At 35.9% G+C, this 21,963-nt stretch overlaps 1 pseudogene; it reads right to left on the reverse strand.

The window, feature by feature from the left end:
• Positions 1–777: 777 nt before the first annotated feature.
• Positions 778–21,963, reverse strand: part of LOC121482463 — a 45,225-nt pseudogene continuing 24,039 nt past the window's right edge.

Below are 21,963 nucleotides of genomic sequence, written 5' to 3' on the forward strand. Positions count from 1 at the left end.
ATCTTACAGTTCTGTAGATTATAAATTCCACATGGGTTTCATTGGATTTAAATCAACTGCATTCCTTCCTGAAGGCTTTAAGGGAAAATCAGTGTCTTTGGCACTTTCAGATTCCAGTGGCCACCCACATTACTTGATTCGTGGCCCCCTTCCTTTATCTTCAAAGTCAGTAATGTTATAACTCTGATCCTTTTTGTAGTCACTTCTCCCTCTGACCACATAGAGAACAGGTTCTCTGCTCTTAAGGATTTATGTGATTAGGTTGGGTCATCCCAGATAATCCAAAATAATCTCCCCTTTTCCAGATCCTTAACTCAGTTGTGTTTTCAAGGTCTCTCTTTTAGTTTAAGTTAACATATTCACAAATTACAGGGACTGGAGCATCCACATCTTGGGGGTGATGGAATACTGTCTCTTTTGTCATAATTAATGATTTTAGCTCTGATATTGAATGCTGCCTTTTATGATATAAATATTGCCTCTTATGATTGATTTTTATTCATATTTGTCTGGTGAATTGTTTCTCATTCTTTTCTCAACATATCTGTGTTATCTTTCAAAAGTGATGTTTGAGGGTTAATATTTGCCCAAATATTTATCACTTTAATTTCTGGCATGTAGGAAGAATTAGTCTATTCTAATTTATTATGATGACTGATATAATTGATTTTCTTTCTTTCATCTTATTTTAGATAAACTAATATTTTTTAAATTTTATTAGTAAAACAGAAAGGCAGTCAACTCTTTAAGTGTCCTGACTAGTATCAATTTAGTTTGTTAGGACAAATAGCTTTGGAGGCTGCCTGTATTTCCATGATGAAGTAGCTTCTTCAAGGATTGCATGTAGCAATTTACACTGCCTCCAGGTCCTATAAGCTGTAACTTTGGGTCACTGGAATAGCTGGGAAGCTGTACTTTTGACCCCAGGCTCTAAAGGAGAAATAGGAATTGTTACAAACAATGAACTTTAAGACCTATTCTCTTTTGTAGAAAACTTTCCACAAGGGAACTGAGTGGGAAAAATTAGAGAGAGAGACAAACCATGAGGTCCTCCTAGCTCTGGGAAACAAACAAATGGTTGCAGAAAGGAAGGTGAGTGGAGGGATGGGGTAACTGTGTGACAGGCAATGAGGAGGGCACTTGATGGGATGAGCACTGGGTGTTATACTGTAGGTTAGCAAATTGGATTTAAATTAAAAAAAAAAATTAAAAAAAAAACCCTCTGTAAATACATCTAAAATTTCCAACAAGTATTACCATGAAGCACATTTTAGTTAAAATGTTCCAACCAAGAAGCTGAGTGGAAGAACAGATGAAGAAGAACACATATTCAAAAAAATTTTTTTAATTAAAAAATGAGAAAAATAACATGTATTCAAATTACCATATCCTCAAATTTCCTTTCTGCATCCAGTCTTTGGCCAACCAAAATCAGGTTTCCGTTCCTTTTTTTTTTTTTGCTAAATACAAGGGGTACTTTGCTGTACTTAAATTATTTTGCTTTTTTTTAAAATGATTATTTCTATACTTTTTTTTTCAGAACAATAAACACAGGCAGCCCTGGTGGCGCTACAGTTTAGCGCCGTCTGCAGCCCAGGGTGTGATCCTGGAGACCCTGGATCGAGTCCCACGTCAGGCTCCCTGCATGGCGCCTGCTTCTCCCTCTGCCTGTGTCTCTGCCTCTCTCTCTTTGTGTCTCTATGAATGGATAAATAAAATCTTTCTTTTAAAAGAACAATAAACACTTATATGACATGACCAAAGATAGGAGGAAGATTTATTTGCCTTTCCAAGCTTTGATTTTCGACAGAACTCTAGCATTTTGCCCAGCAGCACCTAGCCATCTGCTTGGCCACACTGGACTAGTCTTAAAGTGATGCATGCAAGAAGCCTGTGCTGATAGAACTCCTCCTCCAGAAGGCTGCTGATTTTGGTGTTCTTTTTCCTTTCATCATATTTCTTCTGAATTTTCTTTGGTCATTTTTTTTTAAAATCTCTTCCTCCTCCGGAGTCAACTTGGCCTCCTTCTTGAGGCCCAAGAATAGTGCATAATGAGACTGCTACCACTGTTGGTAGGGTGTGCTGTCAGTCACAATACAGTTCTTCACAAGGGTCTTAGTGCAGACCAGTTCATTGTTGGATACACTGTAACCAATGCCAATAATCCTTATTTTGCACATAAAACATTCAGAGCCCCAGAAGTTCCCCATGTCTAGCTCCAAGGCATAGTACTTCTTATTGACTCCCCAAATACGGACAGTATGTGTGCGGTGGGGGCCAATCTTTGTGTTGGCAGCAAGTCACTACAACCTATATTTCCACTTCTTGTGGTAGTTTTTATCTCACTCCTGGTCTTGCAGTGTGTGCACCACTTGTCCTGAGAGATGCCCACCCCTATTGGCTCTGGCTGCAAGAGTTATTTCTACCTTCTTGAAGGTCCTTTTTCATTTTCTTCCAGAACATCATATTTTTCTCTTTATATCTGTTTTTTGTCACTTAGGTATATTCTTCATTTTTTTTTAGTTTTATTGGATAAGTTTGACAAAAATGTTAATATACTTAAAGCGCACAATATGGTGTTTTGAAGTAAATATACATTGTGTAATAATTACCATAATCAATTAATATATCCATCACCTCACATAGTTCCATTTTATGTGTGTGAGGAGAGCACTTAAGATCTATTCTCCTAGCAAATTTCAATTATACAGTACATTATTAGTTATAATTACAATGCATTCTTTTGTAGTTCATCTCCATGGCTATTCTTTAGATATTAACATTTCTTAGACTTATTACTAGATCTATTTCTTACTCTATAACTTCTCTCACCTTTTTAAAACTAGATTTATCCTGACTTGGTAATTATCTCAATGTAGAGACTGAGGAAAGATAGGAATGTAAAATGACACTTATGGTTCTTTATTGGACAGTTTAATGAATTGCTATTAGAATGACAAGAGAAGAAATAGGTTTTGTAAGAAAATAGTTGTTAGTTTTGGTCCTCATGAGTTTGAGATGCCTATTATTCAGTTAGAGATATTCAGTAGCGAGCTGAGTCCTAATAGTAAAATATATATATATATATATAGCAATTGTACTTATGAGGCAACTGAAAACATGAGACTAGATGAGGATATTGTAGAATAGTCTATAGAATAGGAAAATGGAGATAAAAAGCAAAAGTCAGTGTAAGAGCTAAATAGCAGCATTTAAGAGTTTAAGAGTTAAGCAGAAGCAAGACTCATAAAATAAGTATGAGCAGTTAGAGAAATGGGAGAAAACTCAGGAGACTGTGATCTAAAGAAATCAAAGGAAATATATGCTTGATGTAGAGTTGGTTGCTTACCTAGTGGCCATTCCCTCATTCAACATGATTTTATAGAAGCTAAATTGTGTTAAGTCAGCAAATATGCCCAGGGAAGGGAGGAGATGTATACAGCCACAGAGGATGAATCATGATTGATCTCAATAATGTGTGCCATTCTCATAGTCCTTTGCTGGTGATTATTTTATAGATTTATTTGTGACAAAATGCTAGTCAATGAGAAGTCAGGGGAAAATTTCTGGAGGGTTCTAAAAAGAATTACAGTTTTCTGATTGTATATAGAGGTCTTTATTATTTAAGCCACTAATAGTAGTATTTGCTATTAATTTTAGATAAACATTTCATATTTGGTAAATACCTTGATTACTAAAAATTAGGTGGTATAAATAACAGTCCCTAAACTGTGGAGTATAGATAAAGGAAAGCAAGTGGTGACCCAGTCGTATCAGGATGAGAAACCTGTTACTCTTTTTATATGGAGTAAAACATGTGGTCAAATTTTCTCCTGTTATATCCTGTGATTCAACCTACATGCCAGATGATGACATATAATAAGAAGTCAGAGGAAATTTCAGGGTATTGTCATGTGTTGTCTCTTTCTTGAAACATCCATAAGAGAGAGGGGTGCTTTGGTTAAATGTGGATAGTCTGATAGAACTAAAAAATTAAGAACAAATGAAACCAAAGCTAGAAGAAGGAAATAAATAATAAAGATTAGAAAATAGATAAATCAAATAGAGAGCAGAAAAACAATAGAGAAAATCAATAAAAATCAAATTGGAGAACTTGGATGAAATAGACAAATTCTTAGAAACAGAAACCTACCATTAATAAAATACAAAGAAATGGAAAATCAGAATAGACTTATAACTAGTAGGGAGGTTAAATCAGTAATCAGAAATTTACCAGTAACAAAAAGCCTTGGATCTGACAGATTCACTGGCAAATTCTACCAAACATTTAAAGAAGAATTAATAATAATATTTTGCAAGTCTTTCAAAAAACTTGAAGAGAACATGTGCTAACTCATTCTATAAAGCCAGCATTCCCGTGATACCAAAGCCAGGCAAAAATACTAGAAGAAAAGTAAATTATAAACCAATATTGTTTATGAACATTGATGCAAAAACCCTCCAAAAGTACTAGCAAACAGAACTCAGCAGCATATTAAAAGGATTATACACCAGAACTAAGTGGGACTTATTCCTAAAATGCAAGGATGGTTCAACATACAAAAATTAATCAATGGAATATGCCACATCAACAGAATGAAGGGAAAAAAAAAACATCTCAACTGGTACATAAAAAGCATTTGATCCAATTCAGTATTCTTTTATGATAAAAACATGAAATAAAGTAGGAATATAAGGAAACTAATCAACATAATAAAAGCCCTATATAAACACTCGATAGCAAACATCATACTCAAAGGCTGAAAGATTTTCCAATAAAATCCAGAACAAGGCAAGGATGCCTGCTCTCTTTTCAACATAGTACTGGAAGTTCCAGACAGAGTAATTAGGCCAGAAAAAGAAAGAAAAAGCATCCAAAATGGAAGCGAAGTAAAATTATCTCTGTTTGTAGATGATATAACCTTATATATAGAAAACCCAAAAAGTCTTCAAAAAATTGTTAGAACTAACAAATGAATTCAGCAAAGCAGTAGGGTACCAATTCAACACAATAGAATGTATGAACCTTAAAAACATTATGCTAAATGAAAGAATGAAGACCAAAATCAAGATATATAATTTGCTTTCATTATAGAAAATTTCCAGTGTAGGTAACTCTATAGACAAAAAAAGCAGATTAGTGACTGTCAGGGGCCAGGGATTGGGGAGCGGGATAAAGACTGACTATTTTAAGGGTATGGAAATTCCCTTTCAGGTGATGCACTGAATTGTAGTTTAAAATTGTTCCATGTTATGTGAATTTCAACTAGACTTTTTAAAAATTAAAAAGTGAAGGAGAATTAAAGGCTTCCTCACACAAACAAAAACAGAAATTTTGTCCAGTAGACCTGCCTTGTAACAAAGGTTAAAATATATTCTTCGAAGAGAAGGAATAAGACATAGGTGAAAAACTAAAAACCACGTGAAAAAGGAAACCACAGGGATGCCTGGGTGGCTCAGCAGTTAAGCGTCTTCCTTCAGCTCAGGTCGTGATCCTGGAGTCCCAGGATCAAGTTCCACATCGAGCTCCCTGCATGGAACCTGCTTCTCCCTCTGCCTATGTCTCTGCCATTCTCGCTCTCTCTCTCTCTCTTTCTCTCTCTGTGTGTGTGTGTGTGTGTGTGTGTCTCATGAATAAATAAATAAAGTCTTTTTCTTAAAAAAAGAGAAACACATTAGAGAAGGACTCATGAGAATAAATTAAAGTTTTATTTTTTCTTGCCTTTATTTGATTTAACAGAATTAACTCTTCATAATCACTATCTCAACAATGTATTGAATAATTATAGCTTGTGGATAATTTAAATTAATGACAGCAATGTTTTAAGAGATAAGAGGGACAAATTGGAAATACCCTGCTATAAAGTACCTGCATTAGCCATTAAGCGGTGGAGTGTCATATGAAAGTGAACTTAAATTATTCATAAATGTACATGTATTATAAATTCTAGAGCAACCACAAAAAAATCTTCAAAAGAACTGTAATTGACAAGCTTATAGAAGAGAAAAAATGGAATTATATAAAACACTCAAAACAAAAGAAACAAAAAAGTGGACAAAAATAAGGAAAATAGTAAATATTTACAAATATGGTACAAATTAATTCAACTAAATCAATAATCATTTTAGACAGTGATATTCTACATATGCCAAAAAAAGAGACTTAAAGAATGGATTAAAAAGACAAGACCCAACTACATGTTGTCTACAAGAAATCCACTTTAAATGTAAGATATAACTATATTAAAAGTGAAGGATGGAGAAAGATACATAATGCTAACACTAACCAAAAAAAAAAAAAAACTTGCATAGCTATAAAAATGTCAAATAAAGCATACTTTAGAACAAGGGAAATTATCAGGAATAAAAAGAGATATTTTATCATGATAAACTGGTCATTTCCCCAAAATGATATAACATAACAATCTTAATGTGCATGTGCTTAATGGGAGAATGTCAAAATGAGTAAGGCAAAACTGATAGAACTGCAAGGAAAAATAGATGAATCTGCTATTATAGTTGGAGACTTCAACACCTCTCTATCAGTAATTGACAGACCAGCAGGCAGAAAATCAGTGAGGTTACAGTTGAACAGAGCAGCACCATCAATCAACTGTATCTAATTGACATTTATAAAACACTTCATCCAACAACAGGAAAATACACATTTTTCTCAAGCTCACATTGAACGTTCAACAAAATAGACCACCTTCTGGTTATAAAACACACTTTAAGAAACTTTTTAAATAGAAAAATCATACTCTCAGACCACAATGGAATTAAGCTACAAAATAACAGAAAGGTAGCTGGAAAAGTCCCAAAATAATTGGAGAGTAAACAACACACTTCTAAGTAGCAAATGGGTCAAAGAAGTCCTAAGAGAAATTTAAAATTATTTTGAACTAAATGAAGGTGAAATAGCTACTCATCGAAATGTGTGTGATTGATAAACAGTGTGTTTAAGGTGAAATTTATAATATCAAATGCATATATTATTAAAGAACAAGTATCTAAAATTAACGGTCCAAGCTTTCTCCTTAAGAAACTAGAGGAAGAAGAGACATATAAATATAAAGCAAAGAGTAAATATAGCAAAAATAAATGAAATTGATAACAGGAAATCAATAGAAAATTAGTAAAACCAAAAATTTGTGCTTTGAGGAGATTCAGTGATAAAAATTCCAGCCAGGCTAATCCAGAGTAAAAAAACAAAAAGACACAAATTCCTAATTTCAGAAAAAAAGGAAGATATTACTACTGATCCCAAATTATTAAAAGGAAATAGAATATTCTGAACAACTCTAGTCCCACAAATTTGATAATCTAGATAAAATGGACAAATTATTTGAAAAAGATAGCTACCACAATTCAAACAAGCAGAAATATCTACTCCGAATAAGCCTATATCTATGAAAGAAATTGACTTAATAATTAATTACCTTCCAAAACAAAGTACCAGGCCCAGATGGTTTCACCATAAATTCCACCATAATTTAAGAAATCATACCAATTCTTCACAATCTCTCCCAGCTAATGGAAGCAGAGGGAATACTTTCTAACTAATTCTACAAGGCCAGCATTTCTCTAATACCAAAACTTCGTAAAAACATTACAAGAAGGGAAAAGAGCAGACCAATATCTGCAGTGAACATAGATGCAGGAACCCTCAACACAATATTAGCAAATTGACTTCAACAATGTATAAAATAAATAATACAGGATGATCAAGTAGGATTTATTCCAGTTATAAAAGGCTAACTCAATATTCAAAAATCAATTAATATAATTAATCCATCACATCAGCAAATAGCTTATCCTACTGAAGAGAGGAAATCAATACTAATCCTTTCCAGTAAGTTATGATACATACTGTGGACCAACAATAACTGTGAGTCCCTTCCCCTTCCACTTCAAATGAAGCTGCTTTATTCCTTCTCCATCATTGTATAATGAGTAAGTTGGGGGTGGGAAATTTATCTTTTTTATTTTATTTAAGATTTTATTTATTTAAGAGAGAGTGTGAACAGGGGGGAGGGACAGGGGATAGGGAGAAGCAGACTCCCCACTGAGCAGAGAGCCCAAGGTTTCATCTCTATCCCAGGACCCTGAGATCATGACCTGAAAGAAAGGCAGAAGCCTAACTGACTGAGCTACCCAGGCACCCTGAAATTTATCTTCTTTAGGTAAAGAAGCCACATCTGAACTTAACAATTAAATGCAAAAACCAAACATCATTTGTTTCAAGCTAGATTTGGTAACTAGATGAGCCTGTGGGCATTTCTCACTTTGAAAGGGTATACATGCATTGAAAAAGAAAAGAAAAAAATTAACGTGTATATACTGGGGGAAAGCACATGTATATTTAAATAGTATAGGATTTATGACATAAATCCATTTATACTTTTTGTGTCAATAACATCTGTATGACGTGTAGTATTACTCCCGTTCTTATTCCTGATATCGGAAGTCCGTGCCTCTTTTGTTGTTTCTTGGTCAGTTGTGACAAGCTGTTATAAATTGTATTAGAAATTTCCAAAAACCAACTCTTAGCTTTGCTAATTTCATGTATTTTATATTGTTTTCTATTTTATTAATTTTTGCTCATGTCTCTAATTTTGCTTTCGTCCTCTTTCATCCTCTTCTATGAAGATGTTGTGCCTAATTTTTAAAGCACTGGAGGTTTTGTTATTATTTTTAAGTTTTTTTATTAATTCAGTTAAGTATAGATAATATACTCAGTATGATGTCACTCCTATAAAATTTATTGGAAACTGTTTCATAACTGAGCATATAATGAATTTTAGAAAATTTATAAGTGTTATAATCTCAGAAAAACATGCTTTGCTAAGATGTTTTTCTTACAGGTGCTCTGGCAAATTAAATAAAATTTGATAATTGTCCCCTGAGTTTTTTTATCCTTACTGATTTTTTGCCTAACAGGTATTGAGAGACATCTGCTAACATCCCCCATTCTGATTCTGAAGTTTGTCTTTTTAATTTTGTCATTTTCTTTCTCTCTGTTTTTAAAATATGTAATTAAAATCATAAAAATTCTGAATAGTTATATGTTCTTAGTTGATTGACCATTTTATCATTATGATATCTTTCTTTATACTTAATAACAATTCTTAACTTTAAGACAATTTTATTTGAAATTTTTGTAGCTCTACAAGTTTATTGTTGAATATTTTCATCACATACTTTTATTATTTTATTTAAAACTTGTTTCTTGGAATACCTGGGTGGCTCAGTGGTTAAGTGCTTGCTTTCAGCCCAGGGCATGATCCTGGAATCCCGGGATCAAGTCCCACATCAGGCTCCCTGCATGGAGGCTGCTTCTCTCTCTGCCTGTGTCTATGCCTCTGTGTGTGTGTGGTTCTCATGAATAAACAAATAAAATCTTTAAGAAAATAAAATAAAACTTATTTCTTACTTACATTTAATGGTTGTCTCTTTTGAGCAACACACAGCTAGGATTTTTTCCAGTTTGATAATCGTTCAAGTTAGAGGAGTAAGACTTTAATTTTTTTGATATAATTATAGATTTACTTGTGTTCACTGTTTCTTCCATTATTTCCATTCTGTTATTTTTTTTCTATCAGGTAAATTTTGGTTTTTTTTTTTTGTTTTCATCTTTTCTATATTTTCTTTTTTTCTTACTTTTTTCTTTTCTTCCATTCCTTCTTTTCCTTCCTTCCTTCCTTCCTTCCTTCATTTCTTTTCTTTTCTTTTCTTTTCTTTTCTTTTCTTTTCTTTCTTTTTTTTCCTTCTCTTTTCTTTTTTTCCTTCCTTCCTTCTTTCCTTAAAGCACTTCTAGTTCTTTTTTTTTTTATTTTTATTTTTTTTTATTTTTTATTTTTTTTAATTTTTATTTATTTATGATAGTCACAGAGAGAGAGAGAGAGGCAGAGACACAGGCAGAGGGAGAAGCAGGCTCCATGCACCGGGAGCCTGACGTGGGACTCGATCCCGGGTCTCCAGGATCGCGCCCTGGGCCAAAGGCAGGCGCCAAACCGCTGCGCCACCCAGGGGTCCCAGCACTTCTAGTTCTAAACTTTCCATTTGATTCCTTTTTAGATTTGAATTTTTCTGAAATATCCCTAGTTTTAAGAGAGTTTGTGATTGCCTCCTATGTCATTTTTGTAATAGCTATTTTAAATCTTTGTCAGATTATTCCAAATCTGTGTCATTTTGGCATTTGCTTCTGTTCCCTGTGCATTGATATTGAACTCACTTATGTATCCTAGATATTTTGAACATATTATGAAACACTGAGTCTTATTTAAATCCCAAGAATAACACTGATATTTTTGTTTTAGAACCTAGCCAACCTTTTTTTTCAATCTCATCTTTCCTTCTCACATTCTGTTCAAATGACAATGGTTCCAATATGGTTCCAATGACAATACAGTTTTCAAAGTATTTACGGTACTGTTCTGATTCATCTACCATGTGCCATCAATCTGGAATCTGAGCTTTGGTCTATTAGTTTAGTGTTCAAAGTTTTTGCTGTGTTGAATAGGAACAGATCCACTGCATGAGCCATTTAAGGGTGAACCTAGAATTTCATAAACAATGTTATGAGTTCACTGTCCCAGCTCCTCCCTCTCAGTGATTCCTCCTCTTTTCCCCAAGGCTCCTCTTTTCACTCCTCTGTCCAGAAAGTTGGGCTTCGATTTCCTGACTCTACTATACACTTATGCAGTTGTCCCTATCTGAGAGGGCCCAAGTTATAGGAAGAACGAGAAAATGGGGAACAAATTTTGTCCTCATACTCTTGGAACCACAAATCCACTGAATAGAAATGAAGGTTCCCCTTAATCAGAGTTTTGGCTCCTGCTGCCACAACCACCATAGAATTACTTGGGGATTGGAGAGAGAAAGAAGAGAGAAAATAAAATATTTATTTATGAGGAATTTTTCCCCTCTCTCTGAACTTTAGGAGTTTCCCTTCATTCTCCTTTAGCTAGAATTAGAAGGCTTCTCAGGTCTCTTTTTTCTGCATTTTGGTGCCACTTGGATTCATTAATTTCAGACTGGGAGATACTGGTAAAGAGAAAACGGTAAATTCACCACCAGTTTGGGGGCATTTCAGATTCCAGTCATTTTCCCTAACCTGACTGTTAATATTTACTTTTTAGAAAGCTCAAATACCTGCCTTATGCATTCTATCCAGGTTTCATAGCTGTATACAGTGAGAGAAATGCAATGGAATGAGTTTACTCCATCTTAAGGCAAAATTGAAAGTTCTAAGGCTCTCTTTTACTTCAAGCATTCTATGAATCTCCCTCTGTTTTTGCCATCTTCTTTGCTTTCCATTTTCTGGGTAAGTTTGGGGGACCAGATGGAACGAGGATCCCTACTCTTCCACCACCTTGCCTCTTCCCGCCCCCCTCCATTTTCTTCTTCATAAATTTTGTTTTACTATTTCTCCAGTCTTTGAAAGAATGAGAGCTAAGATAGGCTAGTGATGAAACTGGACATGGAATGCAAATTTAGGAAATGATGGAGACTTCCAATATGAAGATTAATAAGGAATGGGAAACAAACTATATTATGCAGTGCCTTATAGAAGCCCAAACAGAAGGGGAAGGGACAGAGTAAAATTTTTTAAATTTCAAAACACCAGATTAAGGCAGAACTTTTGTTCTAACTGAAATTTTTATTAGTGTTTTGGTCTACCTACATAGCTAATTAAAAGTTACCAGCAAGTAAGAATTCACATAGTGAAAATCTGAGCCTCATACAACAAGCCAAAGTACAATCTTATGGATGCTCACAGCTATAAAGAGAATAGTATTTTAAAGCAATATGAAAGTATATATTCTCTGAAGAGATACATTTCAGACATTATGATGAAATAAAGGTTTTGCTTGGAACAGTAAGAGACAGGAGTGAGTAATAATCTTTAAAAAGTTCCAATAATTGTAAAATGTTTAGTTATATGTTAATTTTCCCGTCTGATATTTTGCAGTAAATATAAAAATAATATTATTTACAAAATATTTTAAGGCATTTTATTTTCATCATAAAATCAATAAATGGAGGAAATGTTAAGTTGAATTGTATTCTAAAAATGCACATAAAAATAAAAAGCCAGCAATGCTTAGCCCCATAGGACTTTGCATTTAAATAGAAATTGTTATAAAAAAGCATTATAATAGCAGTTTAAAAGCATTGGGTGTGAAGGCAGGCTTGAAAGAACACCATTAGTAATATAGCAATAATACTGCATATGTCTGAAAGCATATTAAAATGATAATGAAAATGAGGCCCATTTTTTATGAAGTGTTTACATTTAAACATCCTGGTCATCACTAGAAAACAATAAAATTAATTTTATACTTTTCCCATTTTTCTCTTTTAAATTTGAAGATTTCACAGTGGTATTTTCAAATACCTTTGGCAAATTTCCCTGCAGCTTCCTCTTGAAATCTTGAAATAAAAACCTTGAAAACCTTGAGTTTTTTCTGTGTGTGTGTATAATAAATATATCGGTAAAAGTATCTGGCATATTAATGTTAATTGAGGAGTAATGATTTGGAGCTACTCTGGTCCTATTTGTAAAATAGACTGACATGATTTTAGAAAGTGGAATATATGTCAAAAAAACGGGTTAGTGTGGTCAGTGATTTTCTGTCATATATATTGTTCAGCTATTTTTATTGTCTAGACCATATGCTAACACCTGGGACATATCAAATTAAGAAGTAATTAGTAATTTAAAAATTCTGATGATCACAATGTGATGATTTAATAATTGATAATAAAGCCTCATAGTTAGCTTCTAGATTTATATAAGTTCACTGCCTTCATTAAAATAATAAAGCAAATTCTATGAAGTTTTTTAATTATTAATTTTCTGTAAAAAATAAATGAATAAAATAAAAATATTAATTTTCTGTAAAAAATAATAGAGGTTTCTGTTAATTATAATGCTTTCAATAACTATCAACTTCAAGAGGGAGGAATAGTATTAGTATTGCCCTGATCAACTCTGAAGTCACATATAAACCTATAAAACATAAATGTCAGATGAATATTAAAGAGGGAATCATATTCCTCTCTATAACCAGATTCTACATTACTTCCTGAAAATGTATTTCTCACATTGGGAAATATGTGAAACTTTAAGGAAGATTTATTTACATGTAGTTTTTCTCTTGACTGAGAAATATACTTCTTATTTTGACGATAATTCACTGTGATTGGAATCCTGCCAATAAAGAAGGCAAAGGCAAAATAGCAGGTACAATACTTATATTTTGAAAAGTACAAAGAAATGAGTAATGGGAAAAATCCTTTTGAAATAAAGACTTGAAGGATGAACAAATGGTTGGTTATACAGAATAATAGTGTGTACACCAAATTCTAGCTTTGTAATAAATCATTTTAGAGTAAATGAAGCTGGAATGGAGTTAGTAGCCTATCTTGATGAGAAAAATATTCCTCTAAAGAAGCTGAATTTTATGGGCAACTTTCAGGATATTTTCACAATCGTCCACTAATTTATTGATGCTTAATTTGCATGCCAAATGTGTGGCATTTTGAAAGAAATATGAAAGACTACTATGTTCAATCTAATTCAACAAGTATTCATGAATCCACTTATGTATTCAAGGCACTATAAAGAATACAAAAGAGATAATGAAAACTGCCCCAGCCCTCAAGCAACTTTTAAACTACCAGGGATGACACATGGTACCATTAAATAAGTAATTAACTGCTGAAACAACTGGTACAGAGATTGGGTACTATAGAATTTCAGACTAGAGAGAAATAGAAAAAAATCTTGAATAATCAGGAAGTCTTCATGAAAGCAATGGCATTTTTGCTGTCATTGATAATAGATTTTTAAAAATTTATATCCAACCAACATGTTTTAGTACCATCTATGTGTGAGATTCTGTACTATATGGTGCAGAACATATAAAAATGATTGAACCCTGTTCTCAAAGATTTTATAATCCAGGAGAATAATGAGTTCACAATTTATAACTGTGATATAAAGCAAAATATCATATTTTGCAAATGAAACAAAATATAGAATAAAAGTATGACAAAGTTCAGAGAAGGGAGTTATCACAAGTAAATAAAAAAGATTTAGAAAAATGACATGGCGTTTAAAACATGGCATTTCAAATGGTGTTCAAAGGAAAGGCTAAGATTTTCTGAAAGAGAAAAGTAGCTCCACCAGTAAGAAACAATAGGAACCAAAGCTCTGGAGGCAGGAAGAGCACAGGTTCTATTTGACGTCAGGTAAATAGTGGTAAATAAATGTAGAAAATGGAATGATTTGTCATACTGAGCATTGACCTAAAAGTCAAGAGCACCATTGTTACTTCTCTGGGTAGTGAAGAATCACTGAAGTTTTAAACAAGGAATAACTTGATTATTCCTTTAGAATATTGATTTAGAAAAATTAGTGGAGCACAAAGTTTTAAAGGTGAAATGAAAAGAAGTTACTGTAGCCAGGTACATCTATGTGCCAGATAGATATGAGAAAATTTATCTTTGGAAAAACTGAATGGATACAGGAAAAGACCCATCAATGGTCAACCACTTTCATCATCATAAAGCACTCTGCTCAATAAGGCCCACTCAAATGTTTAAGGCTTACAATTGGCTTTTTAAGTCCTCATTGTTTTAAAGCTTCCAAGATTTTTAAGAAAGCTTTAACAAATGAGACCAAGACAAAAAAAATCTAGAAAAGAAAATTAAAAAATGAAGAGACAATATAGATTGAACAGTGGCTTTCAACCGGGTATAATTTTCTCCCAAGGGATATTCTGCAATGTACGCTAATAGTTTGATTATCACAATTAGTGAGGTGCTGCAGGAATCTATTAGATGGTGCTAAAACCCTTTAGGCCAGAGATGGTGCTAAACATCTTACAATTCACAAAATATCCCCCCAGGACAACTAATTATCTTGCCCCAAATGTCTAGAGGGCTAAGATTAAGAAACTCTGAAACAGAAGAAGAAAATAAAACAATAATAAGAAGTACAAAGTTCCTCGAATATAGGAGAACTTAAAGAAAGCATCTATGAAATAACAGAAGGCTACTAAAGGTGACAATATAAAAAGTGATCTTCATGTAACTCTGAGTTGAAGAAATGATGATTTAAAAAAAATAGAGACTTCTAGTTTCTGTTCTGGCATCTAAGGAGTTTGGAAGCCATCACTCCAATCCTCACAACAAGAAAAAAGCTGAACAATCTGAAAATGAACACCTCTTCTTAGACTCATCAGAGAATCAAGGCCACAGAGCAAACTACAGAATCCATTGAAGAGACACAAAGCTGCATACAAAGAATCATAACTTAAGAGAGCAGAAGTTCAGGAGCAGAAACAAATATGGGAACTAGTACCAAGTAGGCAAACATATGCTACTATGATGAATTGCTGGAGACCCAATGTAGACACAGTTGAAGGTTAAAAACTCCAATATTGGTCCCCATACTTTGGTGAGTTTTACTTCAAGGATCTCCTGGGTTTTTACAGTGAAGATCAGAAGAAAATCTTCTTAAGCTTCCAGTAAGTGGAGGAGAAAAAAATAGTCTTTTGAAATTCACCCCAAACTTCTTTGTTCTTAACAAGGTTCACCTTCCAGAGTATCAATTTTACTAGAGTCTAACTACCTAAGTCCAGCTCCATCAAGCCTTCTTTGTGGGGGAAGGATTACATCAACTTCAGCCCCTTCTAAATTTCCATTTCAGGTAAAGGAGTGGTAGTACCTGAGAAACACTTGTGAGGGTCACATACCAGAACAAAGGGTCACTAATAGTCTAAGACCCAATCATAGGACTATAAGAACACTTCTCCTCCCACATTTTACCACAACATCAGTAGGGGTCCTGTATAACAATAATAATAGGAGAATACAATAGAAAGAATAGCATGTCTCAGACTGATTTAAGAAAAAAAAGAGTAAGTTTCTAGGGAAACTCTAAGACAACAGGGAAGGCAAAAACAATAACACCAGAGGAAACTAATTTCTGACACCCACAGGTACAGCCTAATGTCTAGCCAGATAAATCTAAAACCTAACACTAAAGGACTATTTTCTTCAATTCCTTTTATTCAATACATCATATGTGGCATTCAAGAAAAATTAAAAGTCACAGTAAAAGACAAAAACACGGTTGGAAAAGATCATGCAAGCATCAAACCAGGTTCAGATATGGCAGGGATTTGGGGATGATCACGCTATGAATGTGTATTCTGTTTTTTTATGAACTGTTCTATAGTGCTGTATTTTTGAAAAGGTTATTATTGATTGAATTTCTTTGAAAAAAATCAACGTCTTCAGATTATTTCTCCCTTGTGATTTTTTTTATGATTAGACAAAATCTAGGTTACCAGATTTATGGTTACAGAATGGTTCATAATATTTTTTAATCATTTAATGTCCTTTAGATTAGTAGTGATGGCTTCTCTTAGATTTCTGATATTAGCAATTTATGTCTTGTTTTTTTTTCTTAGTTAATCTGGGTAGAGTTTTATCAATTTTATCAATATTTTCAAAGAATAAGCTTATGGTTTGGTTGACTTACTGTATACAGCCTGATGTTTTGATATATGTATACCTTATGAAATTATTACCACAATCAAGATAATTAACATATCCATTACTTCACATAGTTGTGTGTGTGTGTGCATATGGTGAGAGTTTTTAAGATCTATACTACTAGCACATTTAAAGTACTGATTTCTTATTTTCAATTTCATTGATTTCTGCTCTAAATCTTATTTTAAAAATTATTTTTCTTACTTGTGGTAAATTTATTGTTACTTCTAGTTTCCTAAGGTGGCAGCTTAGAACATTCATTTTATAACTTTCTTCAATTCTAATGTTTGCATTCAAGTCTATAAAATTCCTCTAAGCACTGTTTTCATTGTACCTCACAAAATTTGATAAGTTGTGCATTTACTTTCCTATAGTTCAAAGTATTTTAAAATTTTCTTGAGGATTCTTTTTTGATCCACATGTAATTTTAAAATATGTTTGTTGGAAGGGGGCGGGGCAAGATGGCGGAGGAGTAGGGTCCTCACCTCACCGGGCCCCACCAATTTACCTAGGTAACTTTCAACCCTGAACACCTGCGAATTCGACCTGAGATTTAAAGAGAGAGCAGCTGGAATGCTACAGAGAGAACAGTTTGTGCATCTAACAAGGTAGGAAGGCGGAAGAAAAAAAGAATCTAGTGGGGGAGGGCCTCCACAAGGGGCCAGGCAGGAGAGGACAGGAGAGCCCAGCCCTGGAGAAGCAGGAACTTTAACAATCTGCCCTGGATTCTTCCTAAGGGGAGAGGTGCTCAGCAAGGAAACTGGGCAGAACTGCAGGAGGGACAGTGGAGCCTCCAGGTTCCCGGGGTCACTAACAGAGGAAGTGTGCCTCGGATAGAGCGCCCCACACACCGCCGGCCGAGCTCGGTAAAGGGCTGGAGCGCATGCCCGGCGGGGCCTTGAGGAGAAGCCGGACCGTCAGGCGGCAGCTCCAGGCGGAGGGGGCTGGGCCTGCTGCCTTGGGGAGCCAGGGGCTGGGAGTGCGATTCCAGCAGCGCAGGCCCTGGATCCCAGGGCACCGGGGAACACAGCCCAGGATCCTGCACTCCACCCAGGACAGGCGGAAGCGGGGAGGGACCAGGACAGCGAGGACTCTCCTGCTTCCAGGTGACCCTGAGCTGTGCAGGTCAGCACCCCCGTCCCGGAGCATCCAGGCCAGTGCGGAACTGCGCACTGCGCAGGAGTTACTGCAGGAGCTTGTGGGACCCAGGAAATTGAACAAAATCCCCTACCCATGGAGAAACAGAGCAGGACTGACTCAATTTTGGGCTGCACCTTGCGCTGACCTGCTTATTACTTAGGGCACTACCACGCCCTAATCAAAGACCAGGACACACCCTAATCGGAAATCCGGCTCAGCGGACCAGCATGACTGTGCAACTTTCTGCTATCCCATTGGCCCATCCCATAGGGCCACTGGCCCCTATAAAGTTGCTAAGCCTCTTAGTCTCGGGGTCCAAGTCCCTGCTCCGCTGCGTCGGGTATACTTGGTTCCAGGCTCCAGCTTGTAAATAAACCCTCGTGTGATTGCATCGGTGTCGGCTCCTTGGCGGTTTCTCAGATTCGCGATCTTGGGCACAACAAGCTGACTCCAGGGCTGGAGAGCTGGCGGCCACCAGTGGGGTTGTTCCTCCTTCTGTTACCCTGTGCCTGGGAGAGGCGGGGCCACCAGGGAACAGGGGCCTCACAGGATAAACAGCTCCCACTGAGCGGAGCACCTGGAGCACCTCCCCCAGGTGCACACAGCTGAGAATCAGCACAGCAAGCCCCTCTCCCAGAAGACCAGCAGGAAGGACAGGGGAAGAGCAAGTTCTTGACCAAGCAGCTCTGGAAAGTTCCAGGGCAAGTCAAGGGATTTACAGTATATAGAACTAGAGCCTACCCCTCCTATTTCCCCCCTTTTTCCAGTACAACTCATTTTTATATTGGACTAAATATTTCCAATATTTTTCCTCTTTTCCAACCTTAACTACATTTTACCACCTCTTCATTTTTAGGTATCTTCCTTTTTGACTCTCATATTTCTACAATTACAGATCTTAAGTATATTTCCCACTTCGAGAATCCCTTCAACATACTCAACATAATTTTGGGAGGTATATGACTTATGTTCTTTTGTTTTCTGTTTTTTCTTTTCTCTGCCTCATTTTGTTCTACAATGGCAGAAGTTAATACCTTCTAAAACATGACCAGGATGCACTCAAAACCAAGTGGTATCCTGCTGGTTCTTTCCATGAGATTATATTCTCTCTTCATTCCCATTCTGCCCCCTCCTTTTATCTCATTTATCTTTTGGTGGTCAATGTTGGGGCCTTCTACACATATTTCTGGTTTATATAAATTTGGGACTGAGCATCTTCTAACATACAGAACTTAATATTCTCAGAAACAAGAGGATCACCCTCTAGGACCCCTCAGGTAGACTACATTCTTCCTCCACTAAAACTTCGTCACCACCACCACCTTCCAGTCACACCCCCCCTTTTTTTCTTCTCTCTTTCTCTTTTTTTCCTCTTTTGCTTTTTTCTCTTCATTTTTCTTTTTTCTTTTTTTCTTTTTTTCTTCTTTCGGATTCCTGGCCTTTTATTTTTTACTACTTCATTTTAAAGTTTTTTTTTTTTAATATTTATTTATTTATTTATGATAGACATAGAGAGAGAGAGAGAGAGGCAGAGACACAGGCAGAGGAACAAGCAGGCTCCATGCACCGGGAGCCCGACGTGGGACTCGATCCCGGGTCTCCAGGATCGCGCCCTGGGCCAAAGGCAGGCGCCAAACCGCTGCGCCACCCAGGGATCCCCTTCATTTTAAAATTTGTTTTTCACTTTAGTGGTCCTTCTGTTTTGTTTTGTTCTGAACTTTGTTTTCATTTTCTGGTCTCTGACCTCGGCAGAATCATCTAGGGTGAAATTTAGTTAGGTCGTGGTTGATATTCTTTTTTTTTTCTTTTTTTTATAATTTTTATTTATTTATGATAGTCACAGAGAGATAGAGAGAGAGGCAGAGACACAGGCAGAGGGAGAAGCAGGCACCATGCACTGGGAGCCCGTCGTGGGATTCGATCCCGGGTCTCCAGGATCGCGCCCTGGGCCAAAGGCAGGCACCAAACCGCTGCACCACCCAGGGATCCCGTGGTTGATATTCTTTTTTTATTTATTTATTTATTTATTTATTTATTTATTTATTTATTTATGATAGTCACACAGAAAGAGAGAGAGGCAGAGACACAGGCAGAGGGAGAAGCAGGCTCCATGCACCGGGAACCCGATGTGGGATTCGATCCCGGGTCTCCAGGATCGCGCCCTGGGCCAAAGGCAGATGCTAAACCGCTGCACCACCCAGGGATCCCGTGGTTGATATTCTTGACGCAGCCTACTCATACAGCCACTCTGAATTGAGCAAAATGACTAGAAGGAAAAAGTCACCACAAAAGAAAGAATCAGAAACAGCAGTGTCTGTCATAGAGTTGCAGATTATGAGGTACAATTTGATGTCAGAAAGCCAATTCAAAAGCACAATTATAAAGCTACTGATGGCTCTAGAAAAAAAAATGTAAAGATTCAAGAGACTTCATGAGTGCAGAATTTAGATCTAATCAGGCCAAAATTAAAAATCAATTAAATGAGATGCAATCCAAACTGAAGGTCCAAATGATGAGGGTTAATGAGGTAGAAGAAAGAGAGAGTGACATAGAAGACAAGTTGATGGCAAGGAAGGAAACTGATGAAAAAAGAGAAAAACAATTAAAAGACCAGGAGGAAAGGTTAAGGGAAATAACTGGTAGCCTCAGAAGGAAGAATCTATATATAATTGGAGTCCAGAAAATGCCAAGAGGGCCAGAGGGCCAGAAAGCATATGTGAACAAATCATAGCTGAGAACTTCCATAAATTGGGGGAGGGAAACAGGCATTCAGATCCAGGAGATAGAGAGGTTCCCCCCCGCCAAAATCAATAAAAACCATTCAACACCTAGACATTTAATAGTGAAACTTGCAAATTCCAAAGATAAAGAGAAGATCCTTAAAGCAGCAAGAGACAAGAAATCCCTAACCTTTATGGGGAGAAGTACTGGGTTAACAGAAGGCCTCTCTACAGAGACCTGGTAGGCCAGAAAGAGCTGGCAGGACATATACAGGGTCCTAAATGAGAAGGACATGCATCCAAGAATACTCTATCCAGCAAGGCTCTCATTCAGAATAGACGGAGAGATAAAGAGCTTCCAAAATAGGAAGAAACTGAAAGAATATGTGACCACAAACCAGCTCTGCAAAAATATAAAGGGGGACCCTATAACAGAAAGAGGAAGTACCAAGAAATAATCCACAAAAACAGGGACTGGATAGGTATGACGATGACCCTAAATTCATATCTTTCAATAGTTACTCTGACCGTGCATGGGCTAAATGATCCCATGAAAAGATGCAGGTTTTTGTACTGGATAAAAAAGCTTGACCCATCTATTTGCCGTCTATAAGAGACTCATTTTAGACCTAAGGACACCTACAGCCTTAAAATGAAAGGGTGGAGAATCATTTACCATTTAAATGGTCCTCAAAAGAATGCAGAGGTAGCAATCCTCATATCAGATAAAGTTTCTCCCAAAGACTGTAGTAAGAGATGAAGAGAGACATTATATCATACTTAGAGGGTCTATCCAACAAGAGGAGCTAACAATCATGAATGTTTATGCCCCGAATGTGGGAGCTGCCAAGTATATCAATTAATTAATAACCAAAGTAAAGACATACTTAGATAATACTACATTTACACTGGGAGACTTCAACACGGTGATTTCTGAAAATGACAGACCTTCTAAGCACAACATCTCCAAAGAAAGAAGAGCTTCAAATGATACACTGTACCAGATGAATTTCACAGATATATACAGAAATTTCCATCTAAATGCAATGGAATACAAATTTTTCTCAAGTGTACAAGGAACTTTCTCCAGAATAGACCACATACTGGGTAACAAATCAGGTCTTAACCAATACCAAAAGATTGGAATTGTCCCCTGCATATTTTCAGACTACAATGCTTTGAAACTTGAACTCACTCAGAAGAAGAAATTTGGAAGAAACTCAAACATGTGGAGGTTAAAGAGCATCTTGCCTAAAGATGAAAAGGTCAACCAGGAAATTAGAGAAGAATTAGAAAGATTCATGGAAACTATTGAAAATGAAGATACAACCATTCAAAATCTTTGGGATACAGCAAAAGCAGTCTTAAGAGGGAAATACATCATAATACAAGCATCCCTCAAAAATTTGGAAAAAAACCCACAAATACACAAACTAGATTCACATCTAAAGGAACTGGAGAAAGAATGGCAAATAAAATGTACACCAAGCAGAAGAAGAGAGATAATAAAGATTCGAGCAGAACTCAATGA

Source organism: Vulpes lagopus, chromosome X (assembly GCF_018345385.1).
Source record: "Vulpes lagopus strain Blue_001 chromosome X, ASM1834538v1, whole genome shotgun sequence".
Lineage (NCBI taxonomy): Eukaryota > Metazoa > Chordata > Mammalia > Carnivora > Canidae > Vulpes > Vulpes lagopus.